The sequence below is a fragment of the Brachyhypopomus gauderio genome, chromosome 18, assembly GCF_052324685.1.
Source record: "Brachyhypopomus gauderio isolate BG-103 chromosome 18, BGAUD_0.2, whole genome shotgun sequence".
Taxonomy (NCBI): Eukaryota; Metazoa; Chordata; class Actinopteri; order Gymnotiformes; family Hypopomidae; genus Brachyhypopomus; species Brachyhypopomus gauderio.
Window position 1 is genome coordinate 10,026,145 of NC_135228.1, and position 3,708 is coordinate 10,029,852.

The window sequence follows — 3,708 nt, forward strand, 5'->3', positions numbered from 1 at the left end:
GGACGGCCCCACACTTCAACGCCGGTTGGGACCGTTACCCTCGGCATGAGCTGGCTAGGCTAGCCAACCAACGCCGCCTCCACTGGGCTAGCCGGATAGCCGCTACATCGCTCCTCAATTTTCACCCCACACAGGTTTTTCCCCTTGTTCTGATCACCCTTCTTCAGCATCTCGACTTTCACCTGCAGCAATTCACCTCCATACATCTCCAGGATCTGCCATTTTTCTCAGCGCCTGCCATGGTTTTCCGTTACACAACTACCGAACTTCACCGGCTCATTCCCACGCTGCCTCCACCCGCCGAGCTACTGGACAGTCTGCGGCACTTTGCACTTTTACGCCGACCCCCCTATGTGCATCGTGGATCTCGGCGGGGGTTCATCTACACGACAAGTGGCGTAAACTCCATTCCAGCACTGTGGACCGACAGCTCACACGCCGGCTCAAGTGCTTCCTCCCTGCGTCATCACAACAGCACGCGTCATCAGAACACGTCCTCTGTGAACTTTTTCAACCTCCTGACTATCCAAACCACTCCCTCAACCGCTTTTAAACAAAAGCACCTGAAAATCGCCCTCTTCAACACACGATCCCTCAACAATAAAAGCCTCATCTTAAATGAATTTATTACTGACAACAAACTCGACCTGCTCTGCCTAAACGAAACATGGCAAAACATGGGGGGGTGGCATTGCTGCCATTTTTAATCAAAACCTAAAACCCCGTGCACTGTCCCTCCCCTCAGCCCCATCATTTGAACATCTGGTTTTTAAACTCCCTGGACCTAAACCTCTTATCACTGCTATTATTTACCGACCCCCTAAACCCAACCCATCCTTTTTATCTGACCTTTCAGATTTCACCACCGCACTTTTCTCTATTTCATCATCTATCTTGCTTCTTGGTGACTTCAACCTGCACATTGACTCCCCAGACTGTAAACATGCAATGGACTTTCTGGATTTCCTAACCTGCTCCAGCTTCACCCAACACACAAATTTCCCAACCCACAATCGTGGACACATCTTGGATCTGGTCTGCTCCACTGGCCTTCACATCCATAACATGTCCAGCGTTGACCTCACCATATCTGACCACTTAGCCATTATATTTGACATTGACATCCCCACCCCTGACCCAAAACAAAACCGCAAAATCACTTTTCGCAACCTTAAATCCATCTGCCCAGTGACTCTTTCCACCTGCATATCTAACAGTCTATCCTGCTCCACTCTCCCTGAAAACCCAACCCCCACTGACCTCGTAAACACTTACAACAATATTCTGTCTACATCCCTCAACACACTGGCCCCTTTGAAAACAAAAACAGTCACCTTTTCCCATTCAGCACCCTGGTTCAACCCGGCACTCCATAAACTCAAGAAACATCTCCGACAGCTAGAACGATTATGCAAGAAAACTGGTCTCGCAGTCCACACCCTCGCTTACAAAGATCACATGCAACATTACAAATTAGCCCTAAATAAAGCCCGCTCAAATTATTATTCTGCCATTATTCACTCAGGTTCCTCAAATCCACGTTCCCTGTTTTCTACCATAAACTCCTAAAACCCCACGACAACACTCCATCATCATTCACCCCTGAGAAATGTGACTTGCTCTTGGCATTTTTCAATTCAAAAACAGAAACCATCCACCACCTGCTTGCACCCTCCACTACCCTACAACCGGAACCCACATTTTCCTTTTCTCCACCTGACACTCAGCTATCTACTTTTTCACCCATAACCTCTGCTGACCTATCCAAAATACTCTCCACTATGAAATCTTCTACTTCTCCCCTGGACCCTATGCCATCTCAACTCGTCAAAGACTGCTTCACTCCCCTTGCTCCATTAATCACAGATATCATAAACTCCTCCCTCACCTCTGGCACAGTACCTTCACCTCTCAAACTTGCAGCCATCACTCCTCTTCTTAAAAAGCCCGGCATTGACCCGGAGGACCTCAATAATTACAGACCCATCTCAAACCTCACCTTTCTGTCAAAACTACTGGAAAGAGCCGTTGCAAACCAACTCAAGATCCACCTTCTCTCAAATAACCTGTACGAAACATTCCAGTCCGGTTTCCGCACCCACCATAGCACCGAAACGGCCCTACTGAAAGTTATAAATGACCTTCTGCTTTCCTCTGACTCTGGCTCTCTCACCATCCTCCTCCTCCTTGACCTCAGTGCTGCTTTGACACAGTAAAACACTCTATCCTTCTGAATCGACTCGAATCGATCGGCATCACCAACACCGCCCTCGCCTGGTTCAAATCCTACCTGTCTGACAGATTCCAATACATCACCATCAACCAACACAAATCCCACACCATCCCTGTCGTACACTGTGTCCCTCAAGGCTCAGTTCTGGGTCCCATCCTCTTCATTCTGTACATACTTCCTCTCGGACTCATCATACGTCGCCATGGCCTCAAATTTCACTGCTACGCTGATGATACTCAACTCTACATCACCACAAAAACCATCTCTCCTGCCATTCTCACCACCCTCACCTGCTGCCTTACAGACATCAAAAACTGGATGACTCATAACTTTCTCAAACTAAACAGTAATAAAACAGAGATCATTATTTTCGGTCCAAAATCCAGCCTCCCCACCTGCCAAAATCTCACTCTCGATATTGACAGCCACTCTGTCACTCCTTCCCCCCTAGTCAGAAACCTTGGGATTTATATGGACCCCACACTTTCTTTCAAATCTCACATCAACCATGTAGTCAAAACATCCTTCTTCCACCTACGCAACATAGCGCGTCTGCGATCCACTCTTCCCACCTCTGCTGCAGAGACATTAGTTCATGCTTTTATCACCTCCAGACTCGACTACTGTAACAGCATTCTGTATGGTCTCCCCTCCTCTGTTCTTCAAAAACTACAATATGTTCAAAACTCTGCTGCCCGACTCCTCACCGGCTCCCCCTCCAGACAACACATCACCCCTGTCCTTTGTCAACTTCACTGGCTTCCCATAAAACAACGCATACACTTCAAGATCCTCCTCTTTACCTACAAGGCCCTCAACAACCTTGCCCCTTCATACCTATCAGATCTCCTGCACCGTCACGCCCCCACCCGCAAACTCCGCTCTGCAGATGCCAACCTCCTCACTCCTACTACCTCTACCAAACACAGGTCCATTGGGGACAGGGCTTTTGCCATTGCTGCCCCCACCCTCTGGAACTCTCTACCCCTGACCATCCGAAACTCTGATTCTCTGCACTCCTTCAAACATAACCTCAAGACCCACCTTTTCCAGTCTGCATATAACACTTAAGTCATTACCCTATCTTTCCGTTTTGTTTTTCTTTCTTTTTTTGTGTGTATGATTGTACGTGAATTTCTGTGTGAAATTACTGTAAAGCGACTTTGAGTACTAAGAAAAGCGCTATATAAAACAGATTTATTATTATTATTATTATTATTATTATTCACTGAGACAGGTTCCACGTGTGACTAAATGCATAGCTGAAGCACAAACAGAATGACTGACACATGCATATAATCAAATCAAATCAAATATATTTGTATAGCGCTTTTCACAACATATGTTGTCACAAAGCGCTTTACAGGATTTACAAGGTTAACAATACTATGGGTCCAAATCCCAAATGAGCAAGCCAAAGGCGACAGTGGCAAGGAAAAACTCCCTAGATGGTGGGGAATAGGAAGAAACCTTGG

At 46.8% G+C, this 3,708-nt stretch overlaps 1 pseudogene; it reads left to right on the forward strand.

Moving 5' to 3' along the window:
* Positions 1 to 239: 239 nt before the first annotated feature.
* LOC143481497 (uncharacterized) lies at positions 240 to 3,395 on the forward strand (annotated as a pseudogene).
* The last annotated feature ends 313 nt before the right edge of the window (positions 3,396 to 3,708 follow it).